General features: G+C 36.9%; 1 long non-coding RNA gene across 1 annotated transcript in view; it reads right to left on the reverse strand.

Annotated features, from left to right (window-relative positions):
* Positions 1-20,220, reverse strand: part of LOC131820548 (uncharacterized) — an 85,738-nt gene extending 65,518 nt beyond the window's left edge. Inside the window, exons 1-2 of the long non-coding RNA XR_009349684.1 lie at positions 20,023-20,220; positions 7,457-7,582 (exon numbers count right to left, since the gene is read on the reverse strand). This is a non-coding gene — a long non-coding RNA (uncharacterized LOC131820548). The remainder of the gene's footprint in view (positions 1-7,456; positions 7,583-20,022) is intronic.
* Between the last annotated feature and the right edge of the window lie 1,224 nt (positions 20,221-21,444).

Below are 21,444 nucleotides of genomic sequence, written 5' to 3' on the forward strand. Positions count from 1 at the left end.
TTGCTGTTATAGATTGAGTGAGCTGAAAAATAAGATATGATGGTCATGGAATGTTAATTTATGAAATACATATAATGACGTCTGTACATGATGATAATTGCTAGGTCTAGCATGTGGAGGATGAAGGACACGGTTATTGAAGAACAAGTTAGGAAACTGAGAAACCAAATAGTTGTAAAGATCACACTCAGATATGCTGAAATGGTCAAAAATTAAGATAGTAGATAGAATGAATACATAGACAGAAGTTATAAACCAAAGAATAAATGATTGGATGTGGTGCAAAAATAATGAATACTGTTAGGCTGAAAATAAATAAAAATAAATTATAAAAAAAAGAATAAATGAAAATAGCATTGAATTAAGTTCATAATATTCAGTCTTTATATGAGGGATGCATATGTGCCTGTAAATTCTGATGTAAATTTATTATTCCCTGGAAAATGAAATAATTCTACTTAGAGAAAAAGTTTAACAAGCCATCATGTTTTGTTTTATTTTCTAACACATATTGTGTGCCTGTGTTCTTAGGCATAGTACAATGTAGCTTGGGATCATCAAATGGACAGGAGTTCATCCTTTGGGTTAGAGGGCAACGATGCTTCCAGTGTCTATCAAGGTGTCTAGAAATGTTTGCTTTTCCTTTTGCTCTAGACAGCTGTGTTTTTTAAGGCTTGTGTCTTCTATTTATATGTTCTGTCACCTTTCTTAGTGTTTGGCTGTCATGTCGCTAAATTTTGCTGTTGGTGTGTTTTTTTTTTTTTTTTAATATTTATTTATTTATTTATTTGAGAACGAGCCAGCAAGCAAGTGAGAGAGAGTACACAGATGGAGAGGGAGAGAGAGAAGCAGAGTCCCCACTGAGCAGGGAGCACAATGTAGGGCTAGATCCCAGGGCCCTGGGATCATGACCCAAGCGGAAGGCAGATGCTTAACTGACTGAGCCACCCAGGTGCCCCTGTTAGTGTGCTTTTAAGCTCTTGCATTCCAATTTGTAGTTCATAAAATGTCTTCGCTATGGCAAACACAGAGACAAGTTAATTATAATCGTGTTCTAAAAATGAGAAATGTGACTCTGAATGAGATACTCTGCTTCTGAATAAAGTTTATAGAGGACAAAGCCTATAAACAGACAGTCCATCTCGTATGGCTATTTCTCATTTGTACTTGTGCCATGAATATTCAGATATTCTATTTTATTCTATTATTTATTATTTTTCTATTGATATTCTATTCGGATACCATATGTGAACACTAATAAATCTCCACATAAATTAAGGGACTGAATTGCAACAGATGATATGCAAAGGTAGTGGATATACCAGTCCGAGTTCTGTCTGGAAGCAGACAGCTCACTGAAATTGGGCATTCTGAGAAGAGTTTAACAGGATAATTTACAGAACTGGAGGCAGGGTTCAGGAAAAGCAATGAAGGGTCTTATAATAGCTAAGGCTAGTAACAGGGAGTAGCTTCTGATCTAAGCCTGAAGGGGCAAATATGAGACGTTGTTACATAAACTCTGGAGACATCCTGGTCCTGAGAGGGCTGCCTGAGAGGAGCTGTCATCTTTGCCGGACAGATCAAGTCAGCCTATGCACACCTGACAGGGAGACGAGTTAAGAGCCACAACTCAATTTCCTTCTACCATCATGTCCTTCAGATGGCTCCCATTAGACAAGGTTGACCAGAAATCAGAAAACAAACCCACTTATTTAATTTGTATACTGGGACTCTTGGAGGCAGAAGGCAGGTAGAACTGCGTGGAGAGTGGGTGTGGAGAGGCCACCAGAAGATATCCAGAGTATTTAAGAAAAAATTTGAACCATTCCACCAAAGAGAAGCATATTAAAATATTATATGTAATAATTGGAATAATATTGTTTTTACATTAATATTATAAAAATGTAAGTAATGTAATTATAGTGACGTCATCTCTTATGGGTTTGCTGAAAGTAAATCATCTCTACAATTTAGGAACAGAAAGAAGCAAACAACAAAATGTATTGTTGATGTTACTATTTCAGTTAAGGTGAAAAGTTAGGATTACTCTTTTATTACCTATGAAATTTAAGAAGACACCAGATTCAAGACTGACTTTTCTCAATATCAAAGAATTATTATTTTGAGAGGCCATTCATAACAGAGAATTTATGAAGAGGGTTTAGGTATAAGCCAAAGTGATACAGTGGTCCTATGGAGGAAAAAATTTTGTCTTCATTATTTTTTGGCGAACAACTTTACCTATATCCTTCTAGAAGGAAGTACATGGTTCACTTCTACCACAAAATTATTACGTGTAGTACTTTCTTATATAGCATATTCATATTCAATCCAATTTTAAAACAGAGAAAGTCTACATGCTGCTCTTAAAAATATGTTTCTACTATTCATAGTTTACAGACCAGATGTTATTTTCTGAAGTTCAAGTAATTAATGCAAGAATTTTATAAACTTCATGAGGGTATTTCAGAGTGGGTAATATAATACTTAGGCAGAAAAAAATGAAAATCTTGCTAAAATAATCAAAGAAAATCACATTCAAAATGTCCAAAATCCATAAGAATTCAATCTACTAAGAACAATTTTTATTTCTTTTCTCAATGTTCTAAGTATAGGAGAGCATAGACATCTTTCTATAATTCCTTAACTTTTTTTCTTTTTAAGAAAAATTTTTGTTCTTTGAATCAGAGGGAAAGTTCTACATTCTATTCAACTCAACGAATGAGAACCCTTCAGAATTCTTAACAGAATGACCTAGAAAGAATACTTTAACTGCAGGCTATGAAAAAGAGATAAACAAAATCTTATTATCTCTGGGTAATGTGCTATTACTATTGTATTTCCAAACCCATAGGGTCTGTTTCATATCCATTTTCTATAACTGAACAATTTTGGTAAGATCTTTTCCCCCCCGCATAACATTAAGTAAAAACAGAAGTATCAATGCTAAGTGAAACTAAATAGATGGTAATGCCCCTTTTAGCCTCTAAACCTTTCAGTTCAGGAAAGATGCCTGATATCCTGTCTCTATTTACACGTTTGCTAGGCATATTGGAACATAAAAATGAATGTGACACAATTAATAATCCATATGTACAACAACTTTTCAATGCATCTCCTGCTGGGTACTGTGTTCAGTTGTTGAAGGTACTGGAAGGAGTGGCACAGGCCTCCAATTAGACAGGAGTAGGGCAAACAATGAGTTACTCCAAGTGGTTAAGTGCCTAGACTGACCTAAGCACACCATGTTTTTTTAATGTAAACGAGAACCCCCTCATTCTGTCCGCAAGGGGAGTATATAAGAGGATGTTATTCAGAGAAGGAGAGCAAGAGGTCAGTGTTAGAGTGAATTAACCAGTGGGAGGAGACTGTCCTAGACAGAGGGTAAAAGCACATTCTGAGAACCACACATGACTTTATAGAAGGATCCATGACGTTGGACATTAATTCATCAGGGTTCTTAAACAAAATCAGAAGTTGTCCAAAAACTAAATATATCCTTCAGTAGAATGTTTGATTTAGAAAACCTTGGTGCAATTTCTTTTGGACAGAGAGGGCAACACTAATTAATAGGGAAAATGTTTGCTGGTAGGAGAAAAGGAAGACGTTCCCAAATTATTTTATACTCTGGGGTTTAGTTTGGAAATTCCATGAGAGGGAAGTGCTTTAAAAAAACCTTAATACCGAGCACAGTTGAGTAAATATATTCTCCAAATATGAACTCAGAGAGAGGGAGTTGTGGGATTCAAGGAATATATTTTTATATATTACCATAATATTTAAATGTCTCCTTAAATAATAATCAAATTTTAATTAAATTTTAATTAAAAGAAAATGACCTAGTTTGTAAGTTACCATTGCATAATGAAGTACAATGTAATACAATTGTACAAAAGGAATGAGGACCCTCTTTATGAACTGATATGGTAACATCACCAGAATATAACATAAAAACAAACGAACAAACAAAAATCAAGATATAGAAAAGTATGTACAGTATGCACACAGGTGTCATAAGATCAAACCTGGAGACAGGCTGTATGCTCAGCATGGAGTCTGCTTGAGATTCTCACTCTCCCTCTGCCCCTCTCCCCATTCATGATCTCTCTCTCTTGTTCTCACAAATAAATCCTTGGAGAGGATGTGGAGAAGGGGAACCCTCTTACACTGTTGGTGGGAATGCAACTTGGTGCAGCCACTTTGAAAAACAGCATGGAGATTCCCCAAAAAGTTAAAAATAGAGCTGCCCTATGACCCAGAAATTGCACCCCTGGGTATTTATCCCAAAGATACAGATGTAGTGAAAAGAAGGGCCATATGCATCCCAATGTTCATAGCAGCAATGTCCACAATAGCCAAACTGTGAAAGGAGCCAAGATGCCCTTCAATAGACAAATGGTTTCACTTATTTATGCAACATAAAGAATAGCACAGAGGACATTAGGAGAAGGAAGGGAAAAATGGAGGGGGGCAAGAAGAGGGGGAGATGAACCAAGAGAGACTATGGACTGAGGGAATCAAACTAAGGGTTTCGGGGGGTGGGGCGGGGATAGGTGAGCCGGTGATAGATATTAAGGAGGTCATGTATTGCATGGAGCACTGGGTGTTACATGCCAACAGTGAATCAAAGAACACTATGGCAAAAACTAATGACCTACCATACATTGACTAACATAATAAAAATATTTAAAAATTAGATAATTAATATCAGCATATAATACAATATGTCAAAAATAAATAAATAAATGTTTAAAAAAAGAAGCAATGTAGTGCACAAAAATATTGCAATGTACAAAGCAATATTTAACCCTGCTTTGCCTTGTTAATGATAATAATGGTGAGAGTCTTAAGCCAAATCATAATGTTGAAATTTAGGTGATAGAGATAAATTATGTTGAATGTACAGTTGTAGATTATAAGCAGCCACAGCTTAAAATGTTGGAAGTCTTGCCAGTAAAAATAACAGAGGACTCCTGAAGAGAAAGGTGGCAATGATTGGGCCAAAGTGAAAACTAACAAAAGCTATAGAAAAGGTGGTAGAAAATAGAGAGTTCTCGTGTCTCACAATGAGCTCACTTTCTGGCTTTTTCTTGTCTCTGTCCTCCCATATGTGTACTTATACACACACATGTGTGCGTGCACACACACAGTCACACATGCTTGCACGCACAATAGTCTTAGAACTAATAGAAACAGCAGCTTAAAATAGAGCAGATCATTTCCAAGTAAGGCTGGCAATGGCGGGATGGTGCAACTCAAACACACAAAGCACAACATAAAAAATAGAGGATTTCCATAAAAATCAAAGTCATGATACATTCTTTCCTTACTTCACTGCATCCCCAATCCTGGCTTGCATACAGTTGGCTTAAAAATTGCAGTGAATCTCTTTTCTTGAAAATGTATTCATGCAACGTAATCCTGGCATCCACTCAATCTCTTCGTACTATCCAGTATTAACACGTTTTTAGAAATAAATAGAAGAAATCAGCAATGAAAGAGGTACTCAGTAGAAAAGTCCCTTGGGATCTAATTTGTATGGTCCTGGAGAAAATGCCTGGAAGGTCTACAAACAAACAATGGGCAATACACACAATGCTCAGAATAGTATAGCAGATTTTAAAAAGGAATAGAGTCTATAAAAAGGCTTTCGTGTTTAGAATGCCAAAATCCCAACATAAAGACTTCAAAAAAATAATTGAAAAGGAACCTCTACATTGATGCTCTAACAAATTTTATTTGATAATAAGATTTAGTAAATGAAGATGTGAGTTCAAAAAAGTAAAAATATTGTATCAGGGACATTGAATAGCTTTCTCTTTTCATGTGAACATGTTTAAAAGGCAGGAATAAGTATCTAACTGAAAAAATTATTTCAAGGTTCCTGGATTCTTTTAATATGCATCTTTTCATTCAAAGACAAACATGTGCATTACTTTACAACTTAACAGGCAAGAAAGATAAACTAGAAAAGTGATTATGGCACCATGTATAGATATACAGAAATTATATCTTTTATATTTTACATAAAAAACTTTAGTAAGTGGTTTTAGAAATTATATTAGAAGGCATTCTATATTGACTTGCTATCTTCTAATATTCACTTCTGCCATGCACGCAAAGCTCCAAAAGATTAAAAATCGGTAGCCACTGTAGCTTGGTGCCAGCTCTGAAGTTCAAAGTGCGAAGAAGTTTTTATATTAATGGAAATAGTGTGAAACTTAGAATTTGTTGAATTTGTTACACTTCAGTATGCCCTTGTAACCAGTTTTCCTATTTAAGAAAACCGAGAAAAAAAAGCAACATAAAATGTTTTTCTAATACATGCATGAAATTATTTTCTCTTGGTCTTGCCATTCTGATGGTTTTGTCAACACATGGAGGTCTATTCTCTATACACATAGAGAAGTAAGATCTATAATGTGAAGAATAAGCCAGAATGAAGCTTTTTCTCTACCCATGAAATGCAAACACAAATAGGTCAGAAGATCAGTAAGACAATCAGGACCCCAGTAGACCATGGGGAAGGCGGACACACAGGTGTTCAAAGCTGATTTAGTCAAAAGGAACAGTTGTAATAACTTATACACATTTAAAAAAAAATGATTTCCCAAAGCATTTCTTCAGATAGCGTGACTGATTTAAAAGTAGAAACAGTCTGACATCCATGCAGAATTAGGACCAAGAAAGTACTGCATTAAATAATTCAATGTCAAAATGTCTTGTTTTTGATGGCATGAATTCACCAAAACTCACCTTCTTGGAGCCCTTCATTTTGAAAGATCATCCTGGATAACTTATTGTGGTGGCATCATAAAGGGCTGCAAGTCGGGGCCAGCAAGTTAGATCTCGTAGACCTAAGTGCCTGTCAGCATTTCCATTGTAAACCTATATTATCTGCAGTTTATAGGTTGACTATAAAAGTCAGGCAGGATCTAAGCATTGAAACCTTTTCGGAAAAGTGTTGTATTTTTAGTCCGTGTAGATGACAAGGGTGGTAAGAACACAGGGTTTTCAGGCCCAAATATAGCTGTACATTACACACATTTAAACACATCAGAATAAACCAGAAATGTCCTATTTCTAAATTGACAGAACACAAAAAGAACACATAATTTTAGGCTACTATCCAAACTCTCTAGTCTGATTTTGTTCAAAATCTGTCTTCCATCAGGATTATGCAGAGAACACTGAAAGCATTAGAAAGTTTTTAGAAACAAGCCTTAAAAAGTTGAGGTTTTGTAAACTGCTCATCTCTGAAGTGTGGCTTATGTTCCAGCGCATTCACATGGAATAGCTAGGGCTCTTTGTTTTACCCTTTACTGTTCTTTCCTTCTCATATTCTTGAGCTTAACAAAAGTTTTATTTTTGTTAATAAGTTTTCATTGTATAAAGTAATTCAATATGCAGTATTTCATTGAAGTCCACAACAAAACTGAGTAACCAGTAATATTACCTTCATTTTACAAAAGTAGTTATGACTCAGCAGATGAATGTTCTATTCAAGGTCCCACACAGGGAATCAAAATTCAAACCCAGGTCTTCTGAATACCATGTTCTATTTAGTGCTGTTGACAGTACTCTGTAATAGAGAAACAAAACCAATACGACGGATATGAGTAGAATAGATAGATAGGTAGATAGATGATAGATAGATAGATTGATTGATTATAGGAATTGGCCCACACAATTATGATCTGCCATCTACTGGCTAGAAGACCAGAAAATCCAGTGACTTAATATCATGCCAGTCCAAAGGCTTGAGAACCAGGGACCCATTATCCAAGGTCAGAAGATGGATGTACCATCTCAAGCAGAGAGAACAAATTTTCCTTTCTCTAACCTTTTGTTCTACTCAGGTCCTTAGCAGATTGGATGAGGCTCACCTACATTGGTGAGGACCATAATTTTTATTCAATCTACTGATTCAGGTACTAATGTCTTCTGGAAGTACCTTCACAAACATCCCTAAATATCTGGACATCTCTTAGCCAGTTAAGTGGACATGTCAAATTAATCATACATCCCTATTGTTTCAACTCTTCTACCCCCTCACTCATACAGAATCTGATGCTCACCATCATTATGGCCTTTTCTGCCTGGACCCCTCTTCATCCCACATATTTCCAGTTAGCTTCTTCTTTCCTCCACACTGTGTCTCTGTCAGCCATATGCCTGACATTTCTCTAGCTCATTGCTTCTCTCTTTGTCTTTGTCTTCTAGGATGACTTTGTCTTATAGGGAACATGTGATAATGTCTAGAGACATTTTTTGCCCTTAGGTTGTAGCCCCTTGATGGAGGAATGTTATTGGCATCTAGTGGTACTGACCAGCAATGCTGGTAAACCTCCTACAATGCACAAGATAGTCTCTCACACAAAGAACCAACTAAACCTAAGGGTCAGTGCCGAGGCTGAGAAACCCTGCTCCAGCTAGAACTCAACATTAACAACTCAAGATATTTTCAGCTTCTGTCGTAATTGGCTGTTGAACCCTCCAAGACGTCACCTTCAACTTTCTTCAGTAGTTATAGCAATGCCATTAAATGTCATTCATTATGCTGTTTAAATGTTACTTGATGCCACTGGATTCTACCAAATAGATCTCAGTGCATATAAAAACTAGAAGGGGAGGCCTATGAAGGAGTTTCTGGTCCATTTTTCTATTCAGTGTCTATTTTTTAGTGCTTCCCTCATTAGTAAGTGTTCAGTAAATATTTGCTGAAACATAGAAAAATGAGAATCTTCTTTCTCTGGGTCATAGGAGTATTTGTTGTATGTGGCTGATCCAAATCCTTTCCAGTCCTGAGGTCTCCATCCCTCGCCTGTAGCCCCTCCTGCATCCTCTAGGCCATTACAAAAATTATCTTTCAGTTATTACACTCTGCTAACTTCATCTTCACTATCTTCAGATAGGCTCCAAAATCTTGCTTTTGCAATAAATCCTGCTACCAGCCTTTTTAAAAAATGCATTTCTTTTATTGCTAAGCGCCTGGAATAATAACAGGCTCCAATTCCTCAACACATACAGAGTGTAACCTTTTGGAATCTCAGTGGATTTCCCAAATCTCTACAAATACTGCTCATCTAAAATTCAATAATGGCTTTCTAATTGCAAACTGAGAAAAAGCCATTGTCTTTTCTGCACCCTTGACCTTGCCGAAGCATTTGATGTGGTTTCTGATCTATTTGAGGAGACTCTTTCCCCGAGCTTCTATAAGATTGCATATTCTATCTTCTTACCTATATCCCCAGAGAGCTGTTTTGAACTTAGTGGGAACTCTTCCTCTTCTGGGTTCCTCAGTTGGACGTTTTCTAAGGTCTTGTTCCTCTCTGGGGTACTGGTTTTCTTTCTAAGCTTTCTCATTTGGTCTTCTCATTTACTTCTCTGTGAATAGCTAACAAACTTCCATTCTACTTTCTCATTTCTGGCTTAGCCTGTCTGCTGTTACTTCAAGCTCTACATTCATAAATAGAAATGACTATTTTCTTCCCTTTCTCTTCCGTGACTTGGCTTTTCTTGCCCTGTTGCCCCTGAAGCCCAGAAGGTTCTATCTAGGGACAGGGCTGACATAAGAAGCTTCCTTTCCCTGAGCCTGCTCTATATTTAAGTGGATTTCCACCATTTTGTCACATTATTGACTTAAGATCCTCGATTTTCTCTCTCCCATAGAAAATGCAGTTCTGCAGAACCAACAATTTCTTGAACTATTCTTGTAAGGCTACATTTCAAAATAATTATCTTCTGCTAAAGAAAACAATTGCTCCTTAATGGTAATAGCCAACACTGTGGTGTATGTGCTTATACATAGTACTGTTATTTAACACAAAAATTCTATGGGGCAAGTACTATTATTATGCACTTATTACAGAAAGGGAAACTAAGACAGAGAGAGTTAAGCAACTCATCTAACATTACATTGCTAGTAAAATAAAAATCCAGAAAATGAACAGGATTTGAAGGTAGTTTGATTCCTGTTAAAAGACCCCATTTTTGAGGGGGAGGAGTCAAGATGGCAGAGAAGTAGCAGGCTGAGATGACATCAGGTAGCAGGAGATCAGCTAGATAGCTTACCAAACCATTGCACAGACCTATAAATCCAACGGGAGATCGAAGAGAAGAAGAATAGCAATTCTAGAAACAGAAAATCGACTACTTTCTGAAAGGTAGGACCAGCAGAGAAGTGAATCCAAAGCAACAGGAAGATAGACCATGGGGGGAGGGGCCAGCTCCCGGCAAGCGGCGGAGCAACAGAGCACAAAATCAGGACTTTTAAAAGTCTGTTCCGCTGAGGGACATCGCTCCAGAGGCTAAACCGGGGTGAAGCCCACGCGGGGTGAGCATGGCCTCAGGTCCTGCAGGGTCACAGAAGGATCGGGGCTGTCTGAGTGTCACAGAGCTTGCGGGTATTAAAACGGGGAAGCTGGCTACAGAGACAGAACCAAGGAGTGAGTTCTCAGCTCGGGGTTACCTTGAACCGGTCGCAAGCTGGGTGAGGTTGGCACAGCCAGAGGCCAGGGAAACGGGAGTGACTGGGATTTTTTCTCTGAGGGTGCACTGAAGAGTGGGGCCCTGAACTCTCAGCTCCTCGGGGCCAGAGAATAGGAGGCCGCCATTTTCATTCCCATCCTCCAGAACTCTACGGAAAGCGATCAGGGGACAAAAGCTCCCAAAAGCGAACCTGAGCAGCTTACTTAGCCCAGCCACTGGTATGGGTGGTGCAATTCCACCTCTGGCAAAGACACTTGAGAATCACTACAATAGGCCCCTCCCCTAGAAGATCAACAAGAAATCCAGTCAAGACAAAGTTCACCTACCAAGGAGAACAGCAGAATTCCAGTGGAGGAGTAAGCAAAACATGGAACTCATGGCTTTCTCCCCATGATTCTTTAGTCTTGTGGTTAATTTTTAATTTAATTTTTTTTCTTCTGCTAATTTTTTTAACATTTACCCTTTTCTTTTTTAACATTTTTAAACTAGTTTATCTAATATACGTATATATATTTTTCTTTTTATTTGTTTTCCTTTTTAAAAAAAAATTTTTTTTTCCTGAACTTCTTTTTATCCCCTTTCTCCCTCCCACAATTTGAGGTCTCTTCTGATTTGGTTAAAGAGCATCTTCCTGGGGCCTTTACCACCCTTCAGTATTTTATTTGCTCCTTCATATACTCTTATCTGGACAAAATGACAAGGCAGAAAAACTCACACACAAAAAACAACAAAAAGCAGTACCGAAGGCTAGGGACCTAATCAATACAGACATTGGTAATATGTCAGATCTAGAGTTCAGAATGATGATTCTCAAGGTTCTAGCTGGGCTCAAAAAAGGCATGGAAGATACTAGAGAAACACTCTCAGGAGAGATAAAAGCCTTTTCTGGAGAAATAAAAGAACTAAAATTTAACCAAGTTGAAATCAAAAAAGCTATTAATGAGGTGCAATAAAAAATGGAGGCTCTTACTGCTAGGATAAATGAGGCAGAAGAAAGAATTAGTGACATAGAAGACCAAATGGCAGAAAATACAGAAGCTGAGCAAAAGAGGGACAAACAGCTACTGGACCACAAGGGGAGAATTTGAGAGATAAGTGACACTATAAGACAAAACAACATTAGAATAATTGGGATTCCAGAAGAAGAAAGAGAGAGGGGAGCAGAAGGTATATTGGTGAGAATTTCCCTAATATGGCAAAGGGAACAAGCATCAAAATCCAGAAGGTGCAGAGAACCGCCCCCCTCAAAATCAACAAGAATAGGTCCACACCCCATCACCTAATATTAAAATTTACAAGTCTTAGCGACAAAGAGAAAATCCTGAAGCAGCCCGGGAAAAGAAGTCTGTAATATACCATGGGAAAAATATTAGATTGGCAGTGGACTTATCCACAGAGACCTGGCAGGCCAGAAAGAGCTGGCACGATATATTCAGAGCACTAAACGAGAAAAACATGCAGCCAAGAATACTACATCCAGCTAGGCTATCATTGAAAATAGAAGGAGAGATAAAAAGCTTCCAGGACAAAAAAAAACTGAAAGAATTTGCAAACACCAAACCAGCTCTAGAGGAAATATTGAAAGGGGTCTTCTAAGCAAAGAGAGAGCCTATAAGTGGTAGAACAGAAAGGAACAGAGACAATATACAGTAACAGTCACCTTACAGGCAATACAATGGCACTAAATTCATATCTCTCAATAGTTACCCTGGATGTTAATGGGCTAAATGCCCCAATCAAAAGACACAGGGTATCAGAATGGATAAAAACAAAACAAAACAAAAAAACCCATCAATATGTTGCCTACAAGAAACTCATTTCAGACCCGAAGACACCTCCAGATTTAAAGTGAGGGGGTGGAAAACAATTTACCATGCTAATGGACATCAGAAGAAAGCTGGGGTGGCAATCCTTATATCAGATCAATTAGATTTTAAGCCAAAGACTATAATAAGAGATGAGGAAGGACACTATATCATACTCAAAGGGTCTGTCCAACAAGAAGATCTAACAATTTTAAATATCTATGCCCCTAACGTGGGAGCAGTCAACTATATAAACCAATTAATAACAAAATCAAAGAAACCCATCAACAATAAAACAATAATAGTAGGGGACTTTAACACTCCCCTCACGGAAATGGACAGATCATCCAAGCAAAAGATCAACAAGGAAATAAAGGCCTTAAATGACACACTGAACCAGATGGACATCACAGATATATTCCGAACATTTAATCCCAAAGCAACAGAATACACAGTCTTTTCTAGTGCACATGGAACATTCTCCAGAATGGATCACATCCTGGGTCCTAAATCAGATCTCAACTGGTATCAAAAGTTTGGTATCATTCCCTGCATATTTTCAGACCACAATGCTCTGAAGCTAGAACTCAATGACAAGAGGAAATTTGGAAAGAACCCAAATACATGGAGACTAAACAGCATCCTTCTAAAGAATGAATGGGTCAACCAGGAAATTAAAGAAGAATTGAAAAAATTCATGGAAACAAATGATAATGAAAACACAATGGTTCAAAATCTGTGGACACAGCAAAGGCAGTCCTGAAAGGAAAATATATAGGGTACAAGCTTTTCTCAAAAAACAAGAAAGGCCTCAAGTATACAACTTAACCCTACACCTAGAGGAGCTGGAGAAAGAACAAGAAAGAAACCCTAAACCCAGCAGGAGAAGAGAAATAATAAAGAGCAGAGCAGAAATCAATGAAATGGAAACCAAAAAAACCAATAGAACAAATCAATGAAACTAGGAGCTGGTTCTTTGAAAGAATTAATAAGATTGATAAACCCCTGGCCATACTTATCAAAAAGAAAAGAGAAGGGATCCAAATAAATAAAATCATGAATGAAAGTGGAGAGATCACAACTAACACCAACAGACAATTATAAAAACATACTATGAGCAACTCTATGCAAACAAATTTGACAATCTGGAAGAAATGGATGCATTCCTAGAGATATATAAACTACCACAACTGAACCAGGAAGAAATAGAAAACCTGAACACACCGATAACCAGTAAGGAGATTGAAGCAGTCATCAAAAATCTCTGAACAAAAAGCCCAGGGCCAGATGGCTTCCCAGGGGAATTCTACCAAACGTTTAAAGAAGAACTAATTCCTTTTCTTCTGAAGCTGTTCTAAAAAATAGAAATGGAAGGAAAACTTCCAAACTCATTTTATGAGGCCAACATCACCTTGATCCCAAAACCAGACAAGGATCCCATCAAAAAAGAGAATTACAGACCAATATCCTTGATGAACACAGATCCGAAAATTCTCACCAAAATACTAGCCATTAGGATTCAACAGTACATTAAAAGGATTATTCACCACGACCAAGTGGCATTTATTCCAGGGCTGCAAGGTTGGTTCAACATCTGCAAATCAATCAATATGATACAACACATTAATAAAAGAAAGAACAAGAACCATATGATACTCTCAGTAGATGCTGTAAAAGCATTTGACAAAGTACAGCATCCCTTCCTGATCAAAACTTTTCAAAGTATAGGGATAGAGGGCACATACCTCAATATTATCAAAGCTATCTATGAACAACCCACTGCAAGTATCATTCTTAATGGAGAAAAACTGAAAGCTTTTCCACTAAGGTCAGAAACATGGCAGGGATGCCCATTTTCACCACTGTTATTCTACATGGTACTAGAAGTCCTAGCCTCAGCAATCAGACAACAGAAGGAAATTAAAAGCATCCAAATTGACAAAGAAGAAGTCAAACTATCACTCTTCCCAGATGATATGATACCATATGTGGAAAATCCAAAAGACTCCACTCCAAAACTGCTAGAACTTATACAGGAATTTAGTAAAGTGTCAGGATATAAAATCAATGCACAGAAATCAATTGCGTTTCTCTCCATCACCAACAAGACAGAAGAAAGAGAAATTAAGGAGTCCATCCCATTTACAATTGCACCCAAAACTATAAGATACCTAGTAATAAACCTAACCAAAGAGGCTAAGAATCTATACTCAGAAAACTATAAAGTACTCATGAAAGAAATCGAGGAAGACACAGAGAAATGGAACAATGTTCCATGTTCCTGGATTGGAAGAACAAATATTGTGAAAATGTCTATGCTACCTAAAGCAATCTACACATTTAATGCAATTCCTATCAAAGTACCATCCATCTTTTTCAAAGAAATGGAACAAATAATCCTAAAATTTATATGGAACCAGAAAAGACCTCAAATAGCCAAAGGAATAGTGAAAAAGAAAGCCAAAGTTGGTGGCATCACAATTCCGGACTTCAAGCTCTATTACAAAGCTGTCATCATCAAGACTGGTACTGGCACAAAAACAGACCCATAGATCAATGGAACAGAATAGAGAGCCCAGAAATAGACCCTCAACTCTATGGTCAACTAATCTTCGACAAAGCAGAAAGGAATGTCCAATGGAAAAAAGACAGCCTCTTCAATAAATCGTGCTGGGAAAACTGGACGGCCACATGCAGAAAAATTAAATTAGACCATTTCCTTACACCACACACGAAAATAGACTCAAAATCGATGAAGGACCTCAGTGTGCGAAAGGAATCCATCAAAATCCTTGAGGAGAACACAGGCAGCAACCTCTTCGACCTCAGCTGCAGCAACATCTTCCTAGGAATATCACCAAAGGCAAGAGAAGCAAGGGCAAAAATGAACTATTGGGATTTCATCAAGATCAAAAGCTTTTGCACAGCAAAGGAAACAGTTAATAAACCAAAAGACAACTGACAGAATGGGAGAAGATATTTGCAAACAACATATCAGATAAGGGGCTAGTGTCCAAAATCTATAAAGAACTTAGCAAACTCAACACCCAAAGGACAAATAATCCAACCAAGAAATGGGCAGAAGACATGAGCAGACATTTCTTTAAAGAAGACATCCAGATGGCCAACAGACACATGAAAAAGTGCTCCATATTACTTGGCATCAGGGAAATACAAATCAAAACCACAATGAGATATCACCTCACATCAGTCAGAATGGCTAAAATTAACAAGTCAGGAAATGACAAATGCTGGCGAGGATGCAGAGGAAGGGGAACCCTCCTACATTGTTGGTGGGAATGCATGCTGGTGCAACCACTCTGGAAAACAGCATGGAAGTTCCTCAAAATGTTGAAAATAGAACTACCCTATGATGCAGAAATTGCACTACTGGGAATTTACCCTAAAGATACAAATGTAGTGATCTGAAGGGCCACGTGCACCCAAATGTTTATAGGAGCAATGTCTACAAGAGCCAAACTATGGAAAGAACCTAGACGTCCATCAACAGATAAATGGATAAAGAAGAGATGGTATATATATATACAATGGAATACTATGCAGCCATCAAAAGAAATGAAATCTTGCCATTTGCGATGATGTGGATGGAACTAGAGGTATCATGCTTAGTGAAATAAGTCAATAAGAGAAAGACAACTATCGTATGATCTCCCTCATATGAGGAAGTAGAGATGCAATGTGGGGGGATTTGGGGGTAGGAGAAGAATAAATGAAACAAGTTGGGATTGGGAGGGAGACAAACCATAAGTAATTCTTAATCTCACAAAACAAACTAAGGGTTGCTGAGGGGAGGGGGGAAGGAGGGGTTATGGACATTGGGGAGGGTATGTGCTATGGTGAGTGCTGTGAAGTGTGTAAACCTGGCGATTCACAGACCTGTACTCCTGGGGATAAAAATACATTATATGTTTATAAAAACATAAAAAATTTAAATTTAAAAAGGCCCCATTTTTAACTACTATGTTCTAGAAAGATAGACTGATAGATATTATCTATCTGTGTGTATATATATATATATATATATATATATATATATATATGAGATGGCCAATGATTGGATGTACTATAGGACAGAAAGCCATGCAATTTTAAAATTTTTTTCTTTTAAGATTTTTTATTTATTTATTTGACAGAGAGAGAGAGAGAGATCACAAGTAGGCGGAGAGGCAGGCAAAGAGAGAGAGAGAGAGGAGGAAGCAGGCTCCCCACTGAGCAGAGAACCTGATACGGGGCTCAACATGGGGCTTGATCCCAGGACCCTGGGATCATGACCCAAGCTAAAGGCAGAAGGCCATGCAATTTTAAAGATGAGTGTAATAGATTGGACAATGGCCTCTAGAAAGGTACATCCAAACTCTAATGCCCAAAACCTGTGAAGATGATATTATTTGGCAAAAAGTCCTTTCAGATGTAATTATATTGTTGATCTTGAGATCATTCTGGATTTAGGGTGAAACCAAATCCAATTGTAAGTGTCTTTATAAGAAGAGGAGACACAGAGACATAGAAAGGGTGATGAGCACAGAGCCAGGGACTAGAGTAATGCATCTACAAATTAACTCTGGTAACCCTAGAAAACTGGTAAAATGGGAAAGATTTCTATGAGGTGGAGCAAGACATAGAGTAATAGAGCTCTGCGGAGCACTGGAGAGGTCTTGATAAAATGCATCTCACCAATAAAATGCTACCTGAAGATGAGATTTTCTTATCTTTGTTTAGTATATCTTATTAATAAATTTTAGTGGTCAATATGTAATGATTGGAATAAGTGAAAAAATTAAAGATTAACATTCTTTTTTACTGTATTATAAATGTGGAGTTGTGTCTTTTAAAATTTTATGTGTGTTAAAATGCTGGCTAAAATATTTTCCTCTACTTTAAAAACCTAACTTTTTAGCTATCACTCTAGTTTCATTTATTTTATCACATTCTGGAATATTTTCATACCTATACAAAATACAGAGTCATCTATATATGTTAAGATTTTAAAATAATTTCAATTTTTTATAGACAAAGACGTCCAAAAAACTTATTTCAAAATCTTAACCATTTAGAATTAAGGTAATTCCTGGTACCTTGGGATTCAGAGTTATAGATCTTGGAATTTAGATTTATGTGTGTCAAAGAGGGTATAATTATTTCCTCATATCAGGTTACATCATTGTGAGGTAAAAAGTGAGGTGAATATAGTTTTCATAAATACACTTTGGTTCCCATGTGACTGTTCTTGCAGAGTAGCATACTAACATTCCAAAAAGACCATGCTTTTCCAAAAAGGAATCTTTAAAAGAATTATATTAATTAATGAAAAAAATGAGTAAATGCAATGGTTAAATTATTGATCAGTAGAGATCCTGGATTCTAAGACAGTGAAAATATTAACCATAGTTTTCTCAGATGAAACCTCTTGGAACAACAATCTATATTTATATTTATATAATCCCCCATTATTTCAGGGCTTCTTCAGGGTAGAATAAAAAGTACCTTGAGAATGTGAATTGACTGAGAACTTAGCTTTTGAAATTCAAATATCCCTCACAGGGCTCCTGGGTGGCTCAGGGGTTAAGCCTCTGCCTTTGGCTCAGGTCATGATCTCAGGGTCCTGGGATCGAGTCCTGAATTGGGCTCTTTGCTCAGCAGGGAACCTGCTTCCCCCCCCCCCCACCCCCATCAGCCTCTCTGCCTACATGTGATCTCTCTCTGTCAAATAAATAAAATCTTAAAAAAAAAAAATCCCTTATATCATATCAGTTATATCTGTTTCATATATATTGGATTCACACATATATATGAATAGATGTATAGCCCTCATATATATATGTGTATAAATAAAATAATCTGAAATATATATAGCTGTTTCATATATATATATATATATGAAATCTATGTATAATCCTGAAGTGTTTTTTCAGATGTACATATATTTATTACAGCTTTTTAAAAATTAATTTCTTTTAACTTAAGTTCAATTAACATATAGTGTGTTACTAGTTTCAGGGGTAGAGTTCAGTGTTTCATCAGTCTTACAGAAGACCCAGTGTTCATTACATCACATGTCTTCCTTAATGTCCATTACTCAGTTATGCCATATCCCTCCACTCCCCTCCCCTTCAGCAACCCTGTTTGTTTCCTATGATTAAGAGTCTCTTATGGTTGGTCTCCCTCTCTGACTTCATCTTGTTTTATTTTTCCCTCCCTTCCCCTCTCATCCTCTGCACTGTTTTTTAAATTTCACATTAGAGTGAGATCATATGATAATTGTCTTTCTCTGGTTGACCTATTTCGCTTAGCCTAATAACCCTCTAGTTCCATCCACGTCATCGCAAATGGCAAGATTCCCTTTTCTGATGGCTGAGTAGTATTCCATTGTATATACATACGGTATCTTTATCCATTCAACAGATTCTTTAGTTATATTATTCAGGTACATAGTTCACATATATGCACACACATATAGCCCTATCTTCATTCTATTTATTATTATTATTACCTTAACTTGGAATTACTAGAAATAAAGTATCAGGTGTCTCTATTTTGTGATACTTAGCTACTTTGCAAAAGTAATCATGATCAACACATGTAGGAGTCAGCTAAAAGCAAGGAGGTGATGGAAACATTTCTAAGACCAAAATACACTTAATTATCAAAGCAATCCCACTTATTTCTAATCAAGAAGAAAATATTATTTATTTATTAACTAATTGGGTTAAATTCTTCTGAAGTAATTTCAGGATAGAATCTCTTCCAAATATGAAAAAGAAATAGAAATGCCTAGGTATCACACTCTGTTATAAGTCTCATTTTCTTATCTGAAAAATGAGAGCAATAATGGTTATGCCTCTTTGTGTTTGTTTTTAGGACAAGACAGTAATAAATTTTAGCAATAATATTTGAACATAATTACTACATACGTTATATATAAGTAAGGCACTGTGCCATGCTCTGTAAAAATGTAAATATAGATATATTTATTTATATAAAATATTTATGGCATATATATTGAATTAGATATAAAATTTATATATTAATATAAATATATAAATAAAAATATGGACAGAGTATAATAATTAAGCTTACATAAGTTTCCTATTGCAAATTGCCACAAGCTTAGCATCTTAAAAACAACACAAATTTATTATCTTACAGTTCTGCAGGTCGAATGTCTGTTGCTCACCCCACAGGGTGAAAATTGAGATTGGCGCGGCTGAGTTCTAATCTGGAGTCTGGTTCTTAGCTCAATTAGGTTGTTGGCAGAACTCAGTTCCCTACAATTGTGGGACTGAGGTCCCCTTTTTCTTGCTGACTGTAAACCGAGGGTCAGGCTCAGCTTCCAGAGGCCACCACCTTCCCTACCTCCCTGCACCCTCCTCCATCTTGAAGACCAGCAGCTTCCCATGGAATCCCTGTCCTATCACTTCTCTCTGACCCACCAGGAAAGGGTCTTCCCTTTTAAGGACTCCTGTGACTAGATTGGACCCAGCTGGATAATCCAATTTAACCTCCCCATCTACAAGACCCTTAATCCCAACTACACAGAACATTTTGCCCAGTGATATAACTTATTCACAGGTCCCAGGGATTAGGGCATAGACAGATACGGCAGAATCATTATTCTACCTACCCCAAACCCAAAACTTCATGTGTACAGAATTTTATAAAATGTATAAAAGTGAAAAAAAAACAAGCAAATAAAGCAAGTACATACCCAGCAATCACATAAGGCAGAACAAGCATCTTGCTGCAGGAAACCATGCATCTGATCGTCCATTTGGGATATTAAGTGCAGTAAGGAAGTAATGGAACTATTCCTTTGCTTGGGAATAAAACAAAACAAAACAAAACAAGACCTTAAAACAAGCTTTTTTCTTTTATAAGAAGCTATTTTCTGCTACCCTGATCTCCTTTTGCCTCCTCCATGTTTCCGACTGCAGCAGTTATAGAGCCCTAAAGAAGAAATGGAAATGCCATTTTTATCAGGAGGCAAGCCATCTCCCATCCCCAAGAAAGGCAGCTCCTAAACTGATGGGCTTGGGCATCCTGGGTATTTTGCTGATAATCAACTGTAAGCCTTTTTTTTTTTTTTTAAGTGTTATTTTGTGGAATATTTGTATAGAAATTCTCCAGTTCCTTCTTTATTTACTCTTAAGAGATTGTGATCAGAGGTTAGTTATATGACTTTGGTTCTCCTCTGTGTGGCTGAATTCTTGGGAACATGGCCAATATTAGCAGACCATATTGTATTTCTCCTATCTTGTTTATGTTTCCTTTTCATATCTCTATCATTATCAATCGTTGCCCTTGATCACAATGTGATTCTCTTCTTCAGCTCAGTCCCTGCAGAATGGTGGGGGATTTTTTTTCTTGACCTTTATCTACTGTACTGAATTTGTGTATCTTTAAGTATAAAAGTACTTCCTTCCACTACTTGAGTATAGTAATCCACTTCTAGGCCTTTTCAATTTAAATTATATATACATATATATGAGATATATATAAATATACATATATATGTATATATATTTCTTTTTTATGTATATGTGTATATATCTATATATGTGTGTATCTTCTTTTACCATAGGGTTTCACAGAAAAGCAACTGTAAAAATCTGCCCTAGATTAGGCTGGTTAATATCTAGCTTGTCTTAACCATAAGTGACTCTTAATCTCACAAAACAAACTGAGGGTTGCTGGGGGGAGGGGGTTGGAAGAAGGGGGGTGGGATTATGGACACTGGGGAGGGTATGTGCTTTGGTGAGTGCTGTGAAGTGTGTAAACCTGGCGATTCACAGACCTGTACCCCTGGGGATAAAAATATATGTTTATAAAAAATAAAAAAATAAAAAATAAAAAAAAATCTAGCTTGTCTCACATAAGTAAAATAATTTTAACAGCTTATGAAGTGATAACTGAGTGACCATGACAGACTTCCTTTCACATAACACAATATAAACCAATATGTCCAAGCTCAAGGTAAAATAGTACATTTTAGAGCAGTATCTAATTAACAAAGGCAAAGGAAGACTAGATCATGCAGACAGAAGAAATAAAGACTAGCATGTTTGAGAGCATAGACTGAAATCCGACAGCCAGGGCTTGGATGCCACCGCTCTCATTTATGATCTGTTTG

This window comes from Mustela lutreola, chromosome 18 (genome assembly GCF_030435805.1).
Source record: "Mustela lutreola isolate mMusLut2 chromosome 18, mMusLut2.pri, whole genome shotgun sequence".
In the NCBI taxonomy this organism is placed as follows: Eukaryota; Metazoa; Chordata; class Mammalia; order Carnivora; family Mustelidae; genus Mustela; species Mustela lutreola.